The sequence below is a fragment of the Ictidomys tridecemlineatus genome, chromosome 10 (assembly GCF_052094955.1).
Source record: "Ictidomys tridecemlineatus isolate mIctTri1 chromosome 10, mIctTri1.hap1, whole genome shotgun sequence".
Classification (NCBI taxonomy): Eukaryota; Metazoa; Chordata; class Mammalia; order Rodentia; family Sciuridae; genus Ictidomys; species Ictidomys tridecemlineatus.
In genome coordinates, this window is record NC_135486.1 from 39,475,113 (window position 1) to 39,496,662 (window position 21,550).

At 40.4% G+C, this 21,550-nt stretch overlaps 1 protein-coding gene across 1 annotated transcript in view; it reads left to right on the forward strand.

Moving 5' to 3' along the window:
- Dtl (denticleless E3 ubiquitin protein ligase adapter) overlaps positions 1-14,995 on the forward strand; it is a 61,992-nt gene extending 46,997 nt beyond the window's left edge. The window contains exon 16 of the mRNA XM_040278735.2: positions 11,159-14,995. The gene's annotated coding sequence lies outside the window, so the exon portion shown is untranslated. The remainder of the gene's footprint in view (positions 1-11,158) is intronic.
- Positions 14,996-21,550: the final 6,555 nt, after the last annotated feature.

A 21,550-nucleotide genomic window follows, 5' to 3' on the forward strand; every position in this document is an offset into this window, starting at 1 on the left:
CATATCATGCACTTTTCTCCTTCGTTCTTTTTTTGGGGGGTGGGGGTTAACTAGGGGTTGAACCCAGAGACAGACACTTTGCTAAACTACATATATACCCAGCTCTTTTTTTTTTTTTAAGACATTGGTGGATTTTTATTTTATTCATTTATTTGTAAGTGGTGCTGAGAATCAAACCCAGTACATCACACTTGCTAGGCAAGTTCTCTACCACTGAGCCACAACCCCAGCCCAACCAGCTCTTTTTATTTATTTATTTTTTCACTTTTGAGCCAGGATCTCACCAAGTTGCTTAGGGTCTCACTAAATTGCTGAGCATGATTATAGGCTCGTGCCATGGTGCCCAGCATCCTTTCTCACTCTTGTATCTTCTTTTCTCAAGTTCCACCAACAAATGGAGACAGAAACAAACCATAGAAATAATGGGTCTGGGGGAAGTTGACCAATTTGCTCAGAGTCACAAAAGTAGATAGATAGTTGGCCAAGTGCATTCTGGTATCCCATACTTTTTTGCATCCCAGTCCTGATCTACTAGCCATTCTCCTAATACTTTACTATCCTGCCTTTGTTCAGGTGCTTCCTCTACCTGGAATAGTTTTCCTACCTTATGCCTTTAAAGTCCTCATTCTTAAGATCCAGTTCAGACCCTCCTCTACTTCCTATAGGAAATAGTTACAAATTTTCCTACTTAAGCTTTCCTTCCACTCAGCCCTATAAATGCCTTGCTTAAACATTATAATGAAGGCTAGAAATGTGGCTCAGAGTTAGAGCATTTGTCTAGCATGTGGGAGGTCCTGGGTTTGATCCCTAACACCACAAAATAATAAAAAGAAGTCACAGATAATTTTATTTCCAAAGGTATAAATGACTTATATACTCATGTATTGAAATATACCGTATTACTAGTAAGAATCACAAGTCACTTATTAATTTTATTTCTTCTTTGTATTTTCCAGATTTTCTACAAGAAACATATTTTATAATTTTTTAAAGTAGTTTTTGCTGAGGAAAGAAGGGTTACTTATTTCTCAGATACAAAGAAACTGTATTTTTCTAAGATAAAAAATTCAAATTATGCTATGTACATATATAAATATTCCCCAGTGAATGCTACCTTTATATATATCTTTAAAGCACCAGTTAAAAAATCATTATAAAGAAGGAAGGCCAGTAGAGTACAGGAAGGAGAACGAAAAGAGAGAAAGGAAGGGAAAATAGAAGTACTAGGGATTGAAATGGAGTACATTATATTACACAAATGTATGAATCTATTCAAAATTAAACCCCCTTTTATGTATAACTAAAGTGCACTAATAACAATGCTTAAAAGACTTCACAAGAAAGCCAGGCACCGTGGTGCATACCTGTAATCCCAGTGGTTCAGGAGGCTGAGGCAGGAGGATATGAGTTCAAATCCAGCCTTAGCAACAGCGAGGCACTAAGCAACTCAATGAGACACTGTCTAAACAAAATATAAATAGGGCTGGGAAAGTAGCTCAGTGATCAAGTGCCCCTGAGTTCAATCCCTGATATCATACCCCAGCCCCCCCCCAAAAAAAAAAAAGATTTCACAAATAAATGTATGTTTTAAAACAATATAGAGAACATATTCTCTCAATATATATTAGAGCTGGTTGTGGTGGTTCACACCTGTAATATTAGCTACTCAGGCGGTAGGAGGATCACAGGTTCAAGGCCAGCCTGAGCAACTTAGAAAGTCCATGCCATAAAATAAAAATTGAAAGGGCTGGGAATGTAGATTAGTAGTAGATAACTCTAGGTTCAATCTCCAGTATCAAAAAAGAAAAAATACACATATATATGAAGATATTTTGTCTTACAGAGAATATGTTATATTGAGTATTTTAAAATATTACACGATATGTTATAGAAAATAACAAAATACATTTCCAACTATTTTATAGTTGTGAAGAAATATAATTACTCTGACAAAGGCTGCCTGAAAGTGCTAATTCATTTTTCAGAAAGTTGTAGTGTAAATGAGAAAATTTTGTTAGAGATAAGAAAAGTCAAAGGTATTCTCCCAAAAAGTATTTGAAGTCATCTGAAGAAAATGAACAGACACAGATATGTGTTCAAGTAAGAGAAGGAAAAGGAACAAACATTTAGGATGATTAATATGTGCCAGACTGTATACATCTAGGCTCTTTAATAATTAAACAACCCTTGTGGACTGGAGATGTAATTCAGAGGTAGAGTGCTTGCCTACTATGCACAAAGTCCTTGGCTTGATCCCCAACATCACAGGAGAGACAAACCCACAACCCTTGGGAATTATTATTATTCTCTTTTTATAAATAAAGATATTAAACTTCTTCAAGTTTAAATCATTTACCAATGGAAGCTAGTAAGTGACATAGGAGGTATTTAAGTTCTAGAACAGCGAGTTCGCATGGAAATGGCTTTAAATAACCCTCATGAGAATTGCAGTGACATCTTCCTTCCCTGGTGAGTAGGGACTGGAACACTGCTGCCTAGCTAAACAGTTGAAGGGATCTAGAGTTATGATGCAGAAAGTCCTGAGGGAAGCTCATCTGGGAGCAAATAACAGTTGAACCACAAAGAAAGGGACAACGAAGGATGCCCTGAGGTTCCTGAAGCCTGCCAGGACTTCTGAAGCATTACTTCAGAAATAATAGAAGTGAAATATACACACAATTAGGAATTAACAAGGGATAACTGAAAAGATTGCTGAGCCAGATACAGTGGTGCATTCCTGTAGTCCCAGCTACTCAGGAGTCTGAGGCAGAAGAATCACAATTTCACTAAAGTGAGACCCTGTCTCACAATAAAAAAGGGCTGGAGATGGTAGCTCAGTGGTATAGCACTTGCTTGACATGTGGGAGGCCTTGGGTTCCATGCTTAGGACCAAGAAAAAAGATTGTTAAGCTGCTCTTAAAAAAATAACAAACTTCACAGAGTTGTGATGATGAGACAGTACAGTTTCTCAACCCAGATTTCCTCATCTTGACTTTGCCATACCCTGATTCTGTGACCTTGTACAAGTTACTTATTCTCTTTGAGTACCAGTGTCGTCATGAAAAATGGGAAAAGTAACGCCATAGCCCCCCGCCCCATCCATAGGGAACATACACCATGACCCAAATGAATGCCTGTATTACCTGAACCTGTGTATGGTTTCCTAGGCACACATGCCTGTGGTAAAATCTAATTTATAAATTAGTCACAGTAAGAGATTAACAACAATAGCTAATAATAGCATAATTAGTTATTCTGGGGTGCTAACATCCCTAACTTAAAGAGCAAACAGTGGGGAAAAGAGCCAGACACACCTGGTATTAATGGAATGAGCAAGGGCTGAGGCACCAGAGAGCTTGTACATTTCTAGCCTAGCTCAGGAATCTGGGAGCACAGCCAAAGGAAACGGGGAGCACCCGAGGTAGGAAGTCATCAAGGAGGGACCTAGGGAAGAATGAAAGCATGGGGGATCCACAAGAAGCCAAGGGGTCCCAACCAGATATGAAGATTCAACTAAAGATTTCAGGAAGGAAAAGCAGGTGGGAAATAAGTACCTGAGGCAGACAGGTAAAAATAGTTAAGTGGGTTATGGTGAGAGTAGGACTGTGATAGCATGGGCCATCTGATACCTGTGTCCAAAGTATCACAATCTGGGACAGGTTGAGCAGAATTTTGGGTCATTCGAAGTTTAAAAAAAAAAAAAAAAAAGCAGTATGAAGCCAGGGTCTGAGAAGGGTTAAAAATAGGTGGTAGGGAATGAAGTGGCCAGGAAATCTGTGAGTCAGCTATTAAGCCACTGAGGAAGGCAAGAAGGTGGTGAGCTGAAAACCAGGGGACAGTTGAGTGGACAGGGATGGCAAAATAATGGAATGGTGTGCTGAAGAAAAGGGTGGAGAAACTAGGGTATAGAGAAATGATAGGAGAATGGAGCAGGGCAGTATGTTCTCCTGAAAAACACTGGAAAGCCAGGGGGTGCAGGTTTTCCTTTAGGATGAGAAGTTGAAGGAATGTGTGGTGAAAGGATGTAGGAATGAGGAAGGGTGTTCACCAGACAGCAGGTGCCATGCAGCTTAGGGGCATAGAGAACCTGCAAAAGCCCAAAGAGCGTTAACTGGGAAGTGCTGTCCTGGTAACAGGATACTGCCCTGCAGGGAGTGGGAGGCCAGGCCAAGTCTCCAACAGCCCTTCCTGGGCCCCCACTGCAGTACTGAATATACATTTGCAGGACCCTGCCCCAGGAAGGACCCAGGGCCTCCTGAGTCTGCTCAGCGCCCTATTTCTGCATTCAGGCTGCTGAGTAATGGTTCCAAAGACAGTGCCAGCAGTGCCCAGGGCACAAGGAGAAAGTGAGAAGTAGGGCTTGGCACCTTATTTTGGGAGCTGTCGTCAAAGGCACAGCTCTCTAGTTCTATGTGCCTGATCCTTGGTGACAGCTCTCAACTGGCAACCCAGATGACCAGCCCTGTGGGTACTTGCTGAGATGCCCAAAGAGGCAGGACCTGAGAGGGAGGAGACGGGATTCTGAGTCCTTTCTTCCTGAAGGAGACTCACTTAGTCAGTCTAATTGGTCATCCCAACTGGGCTAGTTTCTCAACCTGAAGTTCCCTAGGAGTAAACCCTGCTTTCTTTCTCTGCTCACATGTTCTTTTAAAATTACTATAAAGTGACAAAGACATGGCAAACATTCTGTTCCAAACCCAAGATGGAGTGTGTCAGACTGTACCATGAGCTGCTTTCCAAAGGCAGAGATGCCATAATAACTCTCCCAGCAATCCACTGTATGTCCCCAGTGATACACATGCCTCTGATGGCTATGGCTAGGGCTCAGTCTACTACAGAGTAGACATTAGTCATCGAATAAACACAAAGGTCAAACCTGTGACCCATGAGCATTGTTCTGGAAATTAGCTAACTGACCCTGAAAACCTTAAGGAAAGTCTTTGGATTAATTTCTGCTGAACAGGTAGATCTGAAGACTGCCCTGAAGATACTCATGGCTTATGAATAGTAGGTCTGCTTGCCTTAACCCTCTAATATTCCTTAAACCCACTCAGGTCCCCCAAGTCTGGCCTCCGAGTCTCCATTAATATCTTAATTTCCTATATACCACCTGCCTATTCTTGAAAAGTAAATCCTACAAATTTCTTGGGATTTCTTCCTAGGAATTCAATTTCTCTCATATTAAATACCATTATGAGATAAGGGAATTTGGAATCCAGAAGGATTAAGTGGTTTTCACTGAACTGTATGAACTTTACATTACAGCAGTGATTAGAACCTGGCAGAATTTTTGCCTCTATAGCTGGTAACCCTCTACTTGTTTGCCTCTGGTTTGTACCAGCTGAAAATTCAAATCGTTTATGACTATAAGCATGAGCCCCTTCTCTGTGACAGTCTGGGACATTACTCTATCAGAAAGTGAACATCATTACTTCAGGGGAACTTTCTAACTCACCATGGTAATCCCAACTGGGTTGAATTCTATTCAGCCAAAGATTCAAAGATTACTGTCCTGCTGTCAGAGTTTCTGATGTTTTTCTTTGTAGTTGATCCATCCGGAAGGTTTCAGACTCACCCTTCTTAACTAGTTAATTTACAGAAATGCTTAGACCTTTGTTCTGAATTTCATTCGTTTTTCCTGTTATTGCAACTGGGACTATTCATCAGATTAAGTGCAATAGTGTTGGAAGCCTAAGTTTCTCCGTTTGTCCTCCGAAATGCTCAGGGGGTTCTTATCCATTTAGGGATTATTTGCATTTTTTAAATCTTTGAGATCTAGGGACACACTAGAAAAAAGTCACTCTTTAAGTTTCTTCATTTAAACACAAGATCGTTGCTTATAATTGTATGGAGAGGGGGCTGGGGATGTAGCTTAATGGCAAGCACTTGCCCAATATGTGTCAGACCATGGATTCAAACCCTAGTACTCTGAATACAAAAATACAAACAAAAGAATATGGAGAGGGGCTACAATCTTGTGGGTTCTATGAAGCCAATTGGGAAGTGATTCCTGTGATTGGGGTGCCTGACTCAACTACCACGGGCCAGTGTAGCTCCAGCACAGTGCTGCTAGGAAAAGGTCCATGAGCTTGGTCTCTAGGAGGTTGAACTCACTGTGCACATCCTCTCATCTCAGAACCACAGAATAATCTCAAAAGTTCAGGTCTGAAAAGAGGTTTACCATGTGCCCAATTCAACCTCCTCCTTTTCAGATTAAACAGAGCGAGAAAGAATATTGGTCATTTATATGAGGTCATATGGGGCCAGGCATAGAGCCCAGATCACACCACATAATACAAAGGTGAATGGCCTTTTTGGGGGGGGAGCGAGGGAGGTAGATAACCAAGAATTGAACTCAGGAACACTCAACCACCAAGACACATCCCCAGCCCTATTTTGTATTTAGAGACAGGGTCTCACTGAGTTCCTTAGCACCTCGCTTTTATTGAGGCTGGCTTTGAACTCATGATCCTCCCATCTCAGCCTCCCAGCAAAGGAGAATAGTCTTTTTTTTTTTTTTTTTTTTTTTTTTGGTAGTGGTGCTAGGGATTGAACCCAGGGCCTTATGCAAGTACTCTACCAACTGAGCTATATCCCTAGCCCAGTGAATGGCCTTTAATAGTGAATCAGGAATATCAACTATTTACATGGAGGAAGGCATGTGATTATAATATCCCCATTTTTAAAGAAATGAATCTGAATTATGTGAGTGTATATCACACATTTATTCATTTATCAAAAACGTTTGATGTCCTCTGAGTGCCAGACACTGTGCCAAGTGCTATTTGCCATAAGGCCTGAGCTTCTCTTAATCTTTATTAACAAGCACAGGCACAAAATTGGTGCCAGCATCCTCTTTTATGGCACTGTATGTGTATCTCCTTACAGAGATCAATTCAGTTGCTGTCCCCACTCAGGACTCAGTCATGGCTTCAAGGTCTCTTCATGTCATAAACTGAGTTAAAGGAAGACAATTTTAAGGTCTATATCATCTATGATCAGTTCAATTCCAAACTCATCTTGGGTGAACTTGTGACTCTGAACTTTTAGCAACTCTAAAAGTTTGGGTAATTACTAAAACTAAACAACTAAATTCAACAAAGGAAGCAAGATTCCACATTAACTGCAGATAGAATTAACTCTTATGTACCCTGGGCAAGCTCCAGGTCCTATTCTGGTCCTATTCTCTGGCTCTTTCTTCTCATCTTTAATCCTCAACATTCTTTGATTGGTGTATAGATCTTCTTTCATCTTGACCAAACTCCATCCACACCTGGATCTTTTATGGAAACAGCAGGGATCATCTTTAAAACAGGAAGACAATGTTCTTTTCCTTATACCTCTGTGACTGTGGGTTTCACCTAGACATGGCCTTAGACTTCCAACTGGATGGTCTTGCACTGAACTAGGGTCAAATCAAACCAAGCCAACTTTACTGGAGCCTTCTATTGTCACATTCCCACAGCTGGACTTCCTTAGGGGCTGGAGTGGGAAAGGAATCATTATAGAACACTAACATGTGTTAGGTATTTGCTAAATGCTTTGGATGGAGAATATCACTTGATTTTTACAACAGTGCTGCAAGGGAGTTTTTTAATTATCCCCATTTTAAAGGTCGTTGGTGAACCCAGAGTGTCTGACTCCTCACCATGCCCCTTCTGAGAGCTGACAAAGTAAGAGGCCATGAGTGAGGAAAGTTCTAGACATGGCCCATACATGTTTTCCTCCAGCCAGCAACATGTCAAAAAGAGCCATCCTGAGTTATGGTGTCTGTATTAATCATGTAGTCATGTATGAATTGTATGCTAGTTATCTTTTCCTATGCACATGACTTATTTTTTTTTTAAATACATTGTAAGCTCCTTGAGAACAAGGACTATGTCCTACTCGAGCACTGTGAACAATTGACAGCTCAGTAAATTTATACAATGGGGCTCAAAATTGCTGGAGAACAGAGATATTTCAGCACATAGAACCAGAATTGGATCTTAAAGCACTTCTAGCCTTCAGAGTCTCATTTTGCAGTTGAGGAAACTGAAGCCCACAAAGTAGAGTCAGAGTCATCAGGACTCAACTTTTTCTTTAAAGCAAAGCCCTCTCAAATTATGCTCTTCCTCCACAACCCTGGGACCAGTGCTGGGACTGTACTTATCATTCATGTGTTAAGACCTTTAGGATCTAATGACCATGAAGCAATTAAAATCTGATATCATTTCAGGCTAATCATAGATAAATAGGGTCAAAAGAGCCTTAGAAATCATCTTGTTCAGCTTTTAAGTTGTAGGTGAAGTAACAGGCCCTGAGATGGCAAGTGGCCAATCCTTTTCAGTTAGACAGTGGCTTTTCATTTAAATGATTCTCCCTGGCCAAAGATAGTAGGGGCACACAGAATGCACAGGTTGGCCTCTCCTCGTTAGGCTGTATGTATCAGGATGGGAGTTAGGTGACTGGCTTGCTTTTGGAACAGTTCCCATTATTTAGCAGAATCACCAGCAGCTCACCCTTGTTCTTGGCCTCTATCCTCTGTCTACCCAAGCAGCAGAAGCTATAACTAAGGCCAGTGCTTGAGCTAGAATCTGATTTTACCACTTATTCCATCTTCCTCCTCTAGCCCTTCCCTTTCCAGAGCCAACTCTGGCCCAGCAACCAGGTTAGGAATGTTACATACTGAAAAATTATAACGTGGCTGCCCTGTTTTTCCTTCTTGGGTAAAGAGCCCAGAGCTGAGAAAAATGAGTGTCTCCATTCTGTTTCGCTTCCCACAGAAGCCAAGGGCCAGAGGAAAGAGAAGCCCTGTGGCTTCTTATGAGCAGTGTTGGCATTGGAGTATCAAGTGAGCTGGAAGCACTAAAGAAGGCTGTTTTGTCCTTACTAGACCTTAACAGTGACCTGCCTTGGGGGACCAACCCCTGTCCTTGCCATGTTCTCCTAAGCACAGTATGGATCAAGAAGGAGCACATATAAAAAGACCTTTCTAAAGACTGGAAAAGATTGTTCCTGACAAGCCTGCAGAAATAGCAAATAGTACAAGGAGACTGAGCTCTGTCTATATGGGGAATTTGCCAGGCTACCCAAGAGCCAGCTGACTCAGGGACAGGGGGTTTGGAAGGTGAAGCTGCAGGGAAACTTATTTAGTGGGAACAAAAGAGCCACCCTCTCTTCCTGTTGCCTTCTGGCTAGACTTCCACAGAAAAGCTGAGCAGCTGGCCCAACCCCAACTCCCAGGCCTCCAAGCAGTAGGGAGAAATTTTCATCTCTCCTGTCTGGCTAACCCCTACCCCCCAGGATCAAACTGTCTGCTTCCTTCTTATCTGCACTCAGATAATCACCCTACCAGTCAGATGTATTCTGCCATAATTCAGGGTCACCAACTCCACATGGGACCAAAAGGTACTTGAAAATTGTACTACATTTCTCTTGTGGCTTACACTCCTACTATCAACAACAACCATCTCAACCCTCCTGTATGCTCCTGAGGCCTCTGGTCCTCCTGCCTCCCGACTTACTCTCCACAAAGGTCTTTGAGTTCTTCCTTTGTGTTTCCAAGTGCTTAAACCTCCCTACATTCTCATTCTTCCTTCTTGCTGTTACAATTCAAACATTTTGTTTCCTACTATATAACCAAGACCAATGCTATGACTTGTGTTCTAAATCCTTTTCTTTACCACCTTTTTACAAACTAAGTTTCATAAACTCTAAATCTCTCTAAATTTGCTCCTTCTCTAGTGGTACATCTTATGTTTAAAGAAGCCCACCCCTAGTCTAATTTTTTTAAAAAGTGTCCTGAACATACATCCTTCTCTATCACCTGTTTCTTCCTCTACATACTCTAATTCTCAAAAACATTTTTTTCTCCCTAGTTTTACTCTCTGACCTCCTACTGACTCCTCAACCTACTATATCGAACCTCAGTTCTCACTGCTCTACTGAAACAGCTCTTGCAATGGTCATCAGTGACATTAGTGTTGCTTCATACAGGAGTCACCTTTTGGTCCTGTGTTATTCAACTTTCCATCACTCTGGCCAAAATATCTGACAAGAACAACTTAGAGGAGGAAAAATTTATTTGGAGCTTAGAGCTTCAGAGGTTCAGTCCATGATTGGCTGACTTCATTGCTCTGGACCCAAAAAGAGGCAGAAGATCATGTCAGAATGGTGTGGTGAGGGGAAGCTGTAAATTTATGGCAGCCAAGAAACAGAGAGAAAGGGAGGGAGAGAGGGCAAATAATCCCTAAGGGCATGCCCTCAGTGATCTACTTCCTCTAGCTACCCCTACCTGCCTACATTTACCACCCAGTAATCCATTCAAACTTTTAATCCACCAAATGGATGGTAGATTAATATTTAAAAACCTATTCAGTTACAGGTCTCTCATAATGTAATCATTTAACCTCTGAACATTCCTGCATTTTCTATCACATGAGCTTATTGGTGGATATTCAAAACATAACAAGTCTTCATCTTAGCTTTTCAGCATTGAGAGTGTCAAATGATTGAATGATCATTCTTTTTCTTTAAAAAGGAAAAAATAAATCTTCCCTGTCTCATGATATAGTACCATTTTTGTTCAATTCTATATCTTTGCCCACTCTTGCTCAGCCTCCTTTGCAGGCTCATCTTTCTCCACCTAGTCATTAATCACTGGAGATCACAGCCTAGAGTTCTCAAATTCACTTGTGCTAAAGTACTCTTTCATACCACACTGAATGGCTGGTTAAAATGTTAAGTAAAAGAAAAAAAAAGTAAATCAACTATATATCATAAACATCTCCCTGTACTTGTAAAATTATTTCAATGGGTGCATGTTATAGATGTACTATATCTTATTTACTCAGTCCTTTATTGTTAGTCGTGTAGGTAGTTTCTAATTTCTAATATTTTTAATTTTATAAATAGCACTATGAAGAATAACCTTATATAGGCCTTTTGGTGTGTGATTGGATGAATTATGCCAACATTTATTACTAGTATTAGGTCAATAATTAATTACTATAAGAAAACTAGGGATGTTTGGAATGTATATTTAATTTTTTGAGGTCAATAACATGGATACATCTATCCATGTAGCAACATTATCCAGGACAGAATCTGAGGCCAAAAAGAAAAAAGTTCACTCATTTGGTCTAGGGTGGTAAATCTGGTATTTCCTCTTTTTCAGAGCCCTCAACATGAAAGGTATCATCAAAGACTAGTAAAGGGTTCTGGCCAATGTATTGCTCACTCTGGAAGTCAGAGGCCATTGCCTTATTCCTACCATATATTTTGGCAGAAGAATTAGTCCTGACAGAGCCAGGTGAAATTTAAATGACTTCAGAAGATCCTGAGGATTTGGATTGTCTAAAGAAGTTTTCAAGTTCTGGGACTGATCTGTCAGGCCTGACGTAGGTGGCCACAGGAAAAAACAAGTCAGCAGAAGTCAGTGCCAGAAAAATGGCCAGTGATGGCTCATTGAGCAGGTAGTATGGGGTAGAATCTTGGGAATAAGAGAATAAGTGAGGGAGTTGACACAAACAACTCAAGGGTTCTTCTTCATCTCCCCAAATACTTAATATTGCAATACCCCAGATATTGGTCCTTGGTCTTCTCTTTTCTACCTACCCTTATGTCTTTGATGATCTTATCCAGACTCTCAACTTTGGGTACCATCTATACTCAGACTTGAAATTCCTGATTTTATTTGTCTAGCCTGACTTCTAACTGAACTCCTAATTTGTTTATTCAACAGAAAAGTTGACATTCCCTCTTGATTGTTTCACAGACATCTCAAATTTAACATGTTTAAAACTAAACTCCTAATTATAACCCTCCCCCCAGTTAAAAATCTGATCCAACCTCCGTTTACGGCAATGCCACCCTTCCAGTTTCAGCCAAAGACTTGGTCATCCCTAACACATCTTTCTGTCTCACAATGTGCAACTAACTCATAATGAAAACATTTTGGCTTTATCTCCAAATTGTATTCAGGCTTTGCTTCTACCAAAGAGGAGTAACTAACTGATGCAGGACTTACCATATCATTATAAACAACTGAAAAAATGGATCAGAGATACAAAACAGTTATTTCCAGACTGGCCAGGGATAGTACAGACCTGTGATCCCTGAGGGAGGGAAACAAATGAGGCGAGCTCACAGTTGTGGAGTCATTTTCAGATTGTTGAACCAAAGGGGGAACCCAAACAGAACCCAGGTGTTTGAGTGGTTGAGGAGATAGATAGAGACTGGATTTGGGGGGAATTTGGCTGAATAAAATGCCAAAGAAGAAGGAACTACATGGAGAGAAAGCTCCATGCAAACTGTTGAGTCTTTGGCTGATCATACACAGGGTACTGCATAAAGCTAATCAAAGAACAGCTACCCAGGAAACAATTACTGAGAAGCTATAAACCAAAAAATTCTTAGAGCTCATATTAGGGCTGAGAATTATTCAAGTTCTGACTTGCAGAGTAGAGACCCTGACAGATGATATTTTCCAAAGATGGCCCAGTAGCTCCAATCTTACATGTACTTCTACATTGTGACCTTGCCATTCACACACAAAAACATAGAAGTGAATTTCCTTCTCTTTTAGTTTGGTAAGAGTTATGACTACTTCTCCCATCTGGATAGTAGTGAAGCTGTGTTGATTTTAAGGATAGGTTGGAAAAGACAGTGTAGCTTCCAGACACCTATATCATCTGCCACCTGTCCCTCAGATCACACCTTTGGCCACATGAGTGGTCTCTTATGAATGTCTAAAAGAGAAGGAGAAAGCCAGGCTTGGTTCATGAATGAGTAAAGTCTCAAATGGACTTGTACTGCATTACAGACCATTTCATTTCAATCCTGAAAGATATCTTCCTATCAAAGCTTTTGTGCATCTGTCATTTATTGATGAGGAAAGAGATATCACATGAGGTGAAAAAAAAATACACAGAGATTCATAGGCCATTGTGAATGGCTATACTGGTCAGGGGCCTGGAAGGGGAAAGAGTAGAAAATCAAACCTGCCAGAAACAGAAACTGTTACTCAGCCCCAATAAAAGTACCATCCTTTAAGGAGACAATCAGCCACTTTGTGGCAAGCTGATGGCATTTGGGAACCCTGGAAGGGTTAATGGTTTTCCTTGTCTGAGATTAAAACATATTCCATGAACTTAAAATGGATCATGGACTTGCAGGTAAAATGTAAAGTCATAAAACTTAAAAAAAAAAAAAAATTCTGGGCTATAGGGCTAGGCAAAGAGTTCTTAGACTTAAACTAAAGCATAATTCATAAATGGGAAATGTGATACATTAGACTTCATCAAAATAAAATATATTGAGTCAGTGAAAAACCCTAGGAAAGGATGAAAAGACAAGCCACAACTGGGAAAAGATATTTGCAAAGCAAATATCCAACAAAGGAACTGATATCTAAAATACATACAGAACTCTTAAAACTCAAATGTTTAAAAAAAATTAATTTTTAAAAAAGGCAAAAGCTATTTCACTGAAGAGGATATACAGATGGCACATAAGCACATGAAGAGATATTCAATATCATCAGCCAATAGAGAAATACAAAGTAAAGCTATGAGATATTACACACTAAAATAAAAAAGTAATGACAGCATCAAATGCTGGTGAAGATTGGGAGAATGAATCAGTCAGACATTGTTGGTAAGAGTGGTGGTACACCCACTCTGGAAAACAGTTTGAAAAATTTTTAATAAAAACCACACATTCAATTACTATGTGATCCAGCAAGTACACTCCTGGGCATTTATTCCAGAGAAATGAAGACTTATGTTCATACAAAAACCTGTACACAGATGTTCATAGAAGTTTTATTTATAACAACTCAGAACTTGGAAATGGGCTGGTAGAGGGCTTGCCTAGTACATGTAAGGCACTGGGTTCGATCCTCAGCACCACATAAAAATAAATAAATATAAATAAAGATATTGTGTCCATCTACAATTAAAAATATATTTTAAAAAAACTTAGAAACAGCCTAGATGTTCTTTAGTGGATGAATGGTTAAACTAATGGAATATCATAGAATATCCAGCAATAAAAAGGAATGACCTACTGATGAACACAACAACTTGGATGAATCTTCAGGAAATTGTGCTGAGTGGAAAAAAGCCAATTCCAAAAATGTTGTATACTACATGATTCCATTTATAATTTTTTTTTCTTTTACAGTATTAGAGATTATACCCAGGGCCTCACACATGTTAGGCAAGTGCCCTACCACTGAGCTGTGACCCCAGGACCCATAATACATTTTTAAAATGACAAAATTTTAAAAATGAGAACATATTAGTGGTTCTAGGGGTAGGCCAGTGTGGTTATTAAAGACCAACACAGGGATCCTTGTGGGAATGAAACTGTTCTGTTCTTTGACTGTGATGGATACAAACTCACACCTGTGAAAAATTGGATAGAGCAAACACATACATAAAGGATAAGTAAAATTGTGGCAATCTGCATAAATTTGGACAATTGTATCAATGTTCATATCCTAATTGTAAAATTGTTCTATAGTTTTGTGATATGTTATTGTTGAAAGAAACTGAGTAAAGGTGGCAGGTATTGGGGGGGAATTACTCCATATTACAGTCATGCATTGCATAATGATGTTTCAGTCAACAACAGACTGTATATGATTGTGATCCCAAAAGATTATAAAGGACCTGAAAATTTTCTGTTGCCTAGTATTTTTACTGTAGCTTTTCTATGTTTAGATACACAAGTACTTACCAGTTATGTTACAATTGTCTGTATTGTTCAGTAGTTTCACCAGTTTGCAGCCTCGGAATGATAGTCTATACCAATTAACCTAGATGTGTAATAGGCGATGCCTTTTAGGTTTGTGTAAGTATACTCTGTGATGTTCACAAAACAACAAAATGGCCTGAGGATCATTTCTCTAAACTCAAGTCCATCATAAAGTGTCGCATACCCATGTTTCCTACAACTGCATGTGTGTGTACAATTATCTCAAAAATAAAAGTTTAAATTAAAAACAACATATTCGTGGTTGATGGTCCATATTTAGACTTCCCTTTCTTAGCAGCAGAGCCTCAGCCAACATCGGTAACCAAGGGCTCACAGAGCATTTGCTCCACTGATATGAGATTAGTAATCCTGCCTTGAACCAAAGGTCTCAATTTTCAGCAAAGGAGGTATGGAAGTGGGCACATGAACAAGGCATACACTAGTCCCATCACAGACCCAAAAGCTGCTGGCCTAGTAATGGTGGAATGGCTGCTTTAGCAGTACCTCAGTTTGAGACACTTCTGTCTACGAAGCATCACGCAGTTAACTTATTAATAACCTAATTTAGAGACCTTCCTAAACCTAAACCTATTTCAGTAAGTGCCAGTTCAGTTTTTCTGGTTGTCTAGCTCAAAACCTTGGATTCTTCCTTGAATCCTCTTTTTCTCTGGTTCTCCACATCTAAAATGCCAGCAAATCTTGTTGGCTCTTCTTTCACACCCACAGCTTAACCACTTCTCAGCTCCACCACCACTAACCCTCTGGCCCAAGACTAAAACTCTCCCTTGAACACTATAACCTCCCTGCTTCTGCACTCGCCTCCTCCCATCTACACCAAACAAGCAGCCAAAGTGATCTGTTAAGAGCCAAGTTTGATCATGTCATTCCTCTAACAAATTCCTCTCTTGACTTTTTATCACAGTCCAGCTATAAGCTGAAGTATAAGAGCCTCCAAAGTGGTCCATGACCTGGTGCCACTCTGCCTCCCCTCATTGCTGTATCTTCTGGCCTCTGCTGTTCCTGAGACACATCAGGGATGTTCCTGCCATGGGGTCTTTGCACTCACTACTCCTTCTGCCTGGGAAGCTTTTCTCCAAAATAGCCCCATGGCTCCTTCCCTCACTTCCTGCCAGGCATAGTGGCACATATCTGTAATCCCAATGGCTCGGGAGGCTGAAGCTGGAGGATTCTAAGTTCAAAGCCAGCCTCAGCAAAAGTGAGGCACTAAGCAACTCAGTGAGATCCTGTCCCTAAATAAAATGCAAACAAAGACTGAGAATGTGGCTTAGTGGTCAAGTGCTCCTGAGTTTAATCCCTGGTAGCCCTCCCCCACCCCCCAAAAAAGAGCCATTCCTCATATGTAATAGCAAACTCCACTGCACTCATGCCCCTGACTCCTTACTCTGCTTCAGCACTTATCACTGCCAAAACTCATTGCTTTAGTGTCTACCTCCCTCTGCTAGGAGGGGAGCTGCAGGGCAGGGACTTTGTCTTTTTGTTTTTTGCACCCTATCTCCAGTTCCCATAACAGTGTTTGACATATAGGAGATACTTAAAAAAAATAAAAAAAAAAAAAGAATGAACGAAGTTCCAGGGACTTTATAATTCAGGTGCTCACACTACTCTGGTCCCTAACAACTACATCCTGATATGCAAATGCACCAAACAACCACAGGGATACCCATAGGTAGAAAAAGATACAGCATAATTACACATAGCCTTGTGCTAGACACTTGCCCCATGAGCACTTTACTGGGGAAAGGCCTCCTCGTCTGTGGATTGACTGTCTCGGGCCATCTCGTTTGCAATGGGACTCAAATATTCAGGAAGGAGAAAGACACCTGAGCCTGTAAGTGTCTCACTGCCTTGAGCCAAGCCAATTTAACCATTAGGCACAGAGACACAGTGCTGAGGGCTCATGATATCTTATTAGAGGCCCACAAAAATATTTTAATTTTTATTTCTTTTAGGATTAGAAAAATGAATAATAACAATAATCAGTATATGATTTTAAATGTTTTATGAAGAATACAACCCAAGAGGGCAAAAGGGATCCCCGAACATTATAATTCCACCCTGCCTGACACAACTCATCTTTAAGGCTCTGGCTAATCTGAAGGGCTAATCAAGATAGGGAGGACTGGTATGGTGGCACACACCTGTATTCCCAGCTGCTCAGCAGGCTAAGGCAGGAGGATTGTGAATTCAAAGCCAGGCCCAGCAAAACTGAGGTGCTCGGCAACTCAGTGAGACCCTGTCTCTAAATAAAATACAAAATAGGGCTGGGATGTGGCTCAGTGGTCAAGTGCCCCTAAATTCAATCCCTAGTACCAACACCCCCCATCCCCACAGGGAGATACAGGGGAACTGAAGTTCAGCAGGATTTCTCATTTATTTGTCACCCCAACCTAACTTCTTAGTCCCATGTTATAAAAGTTGAAACAGAAACTCTGAAAAGTTAAATGATTTTGCCCAGGGCCACCAAGAGAAGTAAGTGGCTGTGTTAAGATTTGCGCCAAAGACATCAGAGACCAAGCCACAGACTACCTTACTGCCCTACAGAGTCACAGGCCCAGGTGTGTGGTAGAGACGTTCCTCAGATCTGCCCCTGCCTGCAAAAGGCAGCCCCACTGAGTCACCCCAGCTCCACCCTGCCCTTCACCAGCCCAGTGTTCCCTCAGTCTACCTCATCCCCAGTGCCAAGCCCCTGCCCCACCCTGAGCTCCAGGTCTTAATCATGAAACTTTGGAGAAATAGGGTTGAGTGATAACACTCCACCCTACTACCAGGCAGGTCAGGTTGCCCTCTCCTGCCTGTTGGTTCTTCTGGAAAACAGAAACTGAAGTCCAAGGAAGCAAAGAGAAGCCTGGGAAAAACTTGTCCTTGTTGTTCCCAGCACAGGCTGTTTGCTAAGGCCTCTCTCCTGGTGCCAATGAAAAGGTCTGCTAAGATTCTGAGGGCCTCTTCTGACTGCATCCTAATCCTCAGTATGAACTCAAGGTTAAGTTCTTTCCTGAGGCCTAAGCAAAAATTCTCTAGTTCTTTAAGATGTCCTTTTTGGCCTCCCCTCTGTGTGCTGCCCTACTTGATGCACCATCAAACAGAAGCAGTTGGGAAGTACCCAGTGTCCAGGAGGAGACAAAACATTGTGGACTTGGAAAGAGAAGGGCTTAGCCAGATTCCAGCTCTGCAGATAAATAATGCAATAATGTAACCTCTTCAAATCCGTTTTGTTGTTGTTGTTTTTATTTTTGTTTTGCTTTTTGCTCCTGGGGATTGAACTCAGTGGCACTCTACCACTGAGCTACATCCCCAGCCCTTTTCAATTTTTGTTCTGAGACAGGGTCTCACTAAGTTAACCAGACTGGCCTCAAACTAGTGATCCTCCTGCCTCAGCCTCCCAAGTAGCTGGGATTAAAGCCACATGCTGGGCTGACCATTCCAAATCTAATTAAAACCTTGTTAACTAGGAAAAGAGAAAGAATAAAAACTTGATGACATTCTTAGCATTGAATTGGGACAGAGTTGTGCCAATAAATGTTAGTGATGTTTCATGTCTAGTGTGCCTTCTAATTTGCCTGGTTCCTGGAGGTTGTATTTAGAGTTCATCATTTATTCATGAATTCAGTCATTTGTTACATATTTACTGAACACTTACTATGTACTGGCCACTATGTAAGCCTTAGAGACACAAAGTTGAACATAACAAATCTTTTGCTGTGAGAATCTTGTACTCAGGCAGGGAGACTGAAGAGAAGTGGACAAATAATATGATGTGATAATTGTTCAACTCTGCATCTCAATTAATGGTATTACCATTAGGTGTTACCAAAGAGCCAGGGGGTGGAGAAGCAATTAGCCTTCAAAGAGTAGAGTAACAGGAAACCAAAGCTTGTTAGGAGATGGGCCCAGATAGGTAAAAATAGGACCCTGAGACTTAGCATGTGGCCACTGTATACAACAAAAGGTGGAACAAGCTGTTTCTCATAAGAAAGAAGCCCCTTTTAGGATCCTAGGGATATTGTCTAAAATGACAATGATTTTTTTTTTTTAATCAAAGGTGGCTTTATGAGTAAGTAGAGTAGTTCTGAGAGAAATAAGAGGGTATGTCAGTCTCATAAGAAAATGCCTCGCCATTTCTCCATTCCTGAAGGAATTAGAGTCAGTCCTTAAGGACTTTCTTAGGCCTCATAATCTCCATTTGAAGGCACAAAGTCCAGAGAGGGATGAGCCTGTGTTCTGGCTATCCCCTGCTTGGGTTGTTCTTTTCCACATTTTCAAATATTATCTGTCATTCAGGGCCTGGAGCACTTCCTCAATGGTTTTGTTCCAGCTTGTTCTCTCTATTCTTTGGGTTTTTTTTTTATTTTGATTTATTTTTTTATTACTGGTACAAGTATTTTATCTACAGCTATGGCCTTGTGGAGTTTCTTGGCTGAATTGGTTCTTGGAGTGTGTGTGTGTGTGTGTGTGTGTGTGTGCGCGTGCACGCGCGCGCACTATTTCTCATTTGTCTATCAATTATCTATTGTCATGCAACAAACAACCTCCAAACTCAGTGACTTGCAACAACTACTTGCTTATAACTGGGTTGGGATATGGGCAGGAATCAGCTGGGTGGTTCTTGTGCTGATTGGCTTGATGTTACCCATGTATCTTCAATCATCTAGAGGCTCAGTTGAGATGGGAGGATCCAAGAGGACTTCATTCACAGGTCCAACACCTCAGCTGAGGAGACTAGAAAAGCATGGGGCTGACTGGCCACTCCCTGTATGTGAGGTCTCATTCTCCCAGGCCTCTCCACAGAGTTGCTCTCTCCAGCAAGTTAGCTTGGACTTCCTTACCGAATGGTGGCTAAATTCCAAAAAGCAAGCATTTGAAGAAGTTGAGCCCCAATGTGCAAGCACTTATCTGCTTGATTCATGTTTGTTAATATCTCCTTAGCCAAAGAAATCACGTGATAACCCCCAGAGTTGATGTAGGAAAGGGCTTCACAATAGAATGATAAATAGGAGATATGGTTTATTGGGGGCCATTAATGTTTACCACATTGAATGGTAACCACAGTTTCTAAACATTTAAGATAGAGATTACATCTTCTATTTTTTTAAATTTTCCCCCATTTGCTAGCATTGTCTTCAGTATATTGATAAGTGTTCAATAAATGTTTGTTGACAGAGTAAATGAAGGTAAGTATAGTTAACCAAGAACAAAGCTCTGTAGGATAAGCCTGGGGGTAAGAGCTGAAGATTGCTCCATGGGAAAAGCAAGAGGCCTGGGAAGGTAAGCAATTGAACACCAAAACCAAATGGGTGGATTTTAGTGACTTCATGTCCTCCTCATTGATTTCAAGATCTAAAGAATATGTATCATAAGAAAGATCTAAACAATATGTAAACCAGAGTATGATCAGATCAGCATTGTGTTAGGCCTCATGGAAGCTACAGAAAAAAAACAAGGCCATTGAGATCATTGAAGTAACCAGATATAAAGGAAAACATAAACATTACAAGTCCTAATAATGTCCCTAGCACAATGCATCCTATATAATAGACACTCAAACATGTTTTGAAAATAAGGAACAGGCTGGGGTTGGGAAGTAAAAGATAGGTTAGTTCAGGATTTGGTAAACTATTAACAACAGGCTAAATCTGGCCCTCCATTTATTTGGTTTTTTTTTATAATTTATGTTTTTATTTTTTATCAAGTGGAGCATCTACTATAATATAAATTTGGAAAGGAATGTTTCTTTTTGACCAAAACAGAACTTAAGTCACAAGAACAACAACAGCTCTTCCCTGGAATATAGTGAAGACAAGGGCCAGAGAAACCAAGTGCATTTTGAAGACTCCTCCATTATTTTCTAAGGTAAAGTTTTATTGGATTTAAGTTTTACTGGATCACAGCCATGCCTATTAGTTTACTTGTTGTTTATAGCTGCTTTTCTCCTATAACAGCAGAGTTAACTAGTTCCAACAAAGTTGTACTGGTCAGCTTTTTATTGCTATAATGAAATACCTGAGAGAGGCTATAAAGAGGCTATTTCTTTATAAAGAAAAGATAATTTTTTTTTTTTTTTTTTGCTCGAAGTTCTGGAGATAGAAGGTTTAAACAGCAAGGTGCAGGCTCTGGTAAAGACCCCGCTGGACTGCATCAAATCATGGCAGGATTGTGTGTGTATTTATGTGGTCTCTTTCCCTCTCCTCATAAAGCCACCTGAAGTTAATTATGGGGTCCTCACCCTAATGACATCATCTAATAACTTCCCTAAGGCTCTGCCTCTGAACACCATTGTCAGATTAAGTTTTCCACCCTCTTAATACAATTAACACAAGTTAATTTGGGGATTAAACTCCTACATGAGTTTGCAAGGGCAGTCACATTTAAACCATAGCAAAAGCCATAAAACATGCAAAATCTAAAATTATATGTCATTGCATCTCAGTATCCATGGGAGATTGAATCTAAAAATCCTCTCAGATGGTTCTAGGAATTCTCCAAAATCCGCAGGTGCTCAAGTCCCTTGTATAATATAGTATAGCATTTTCACATAATAAATACACAGCCTTCCTTATACTTTAAATCATCTCTAGATTACTTATACCTAATACAAAGTAAATATTATGAAAATAGTTGTTATCTGTATTTTTTTAACTAATAATGACAAGAAAAACGTCTGTACATGTTTAGTACAGATACTTTTTTCCCTAATATTTTCTTCACAAACTTGATTGAATCCATGGATACAGAATCCATAGGGATGACTGTATTATCTGGCCCTTTGCAGAAAAGGTTCACCAATCCCTAG